The sequence below is a fragment of the Myotis davidii genome, unplaced genomic scaffold, assembly GCF_000327345.1.
Source record: "Myotis davidii unplaced genomic scaffold, ASM32734v1 scaffold332, whole genome shotgun sequence".
Classification (NCBI taxonomy): domain Eukaryota; kingdom Metazoa; phylum Chordata; class Mammalia; order Chiroptera; family Vespertilionidae; genus Myotis; species Myotis davidii.
Genome location: NW_006285779.1, coordinates 2913773 through 2914058, shown reverse-complemented (window position 1 = coordinate 2914058; position 286 = coordinate 2913773).

Sequence of the window (286 nt, the reverse complement as noted above, 5' to 3'; positions counted from 1 at the left end):
AGTCTGGAGGGCAGGCAAGGGCCAAGGGCCGGGCCCCCGGCCTGGATGGGGGCTGCCCCCCTGCGCCCGGGCCGCCGCTCCGCTCGGGCGCTCCCGGACTGAGGAGCTCAGGGAGAGCGTGAGACTCGCCGCGAACTGCCACCCCCCGCCGGCGCCCATTCACTTTATGGCAGCCCAGGGCGCCCCCAGCCCGCAGCTGCGAGCCTAGCTGGTCGGGACCCGCCCCCTTCCAGCTGCTCTTCCCAGGCTTCACCCTTTCCAGCTGTGAATCTTCAGGCCCCGCCTT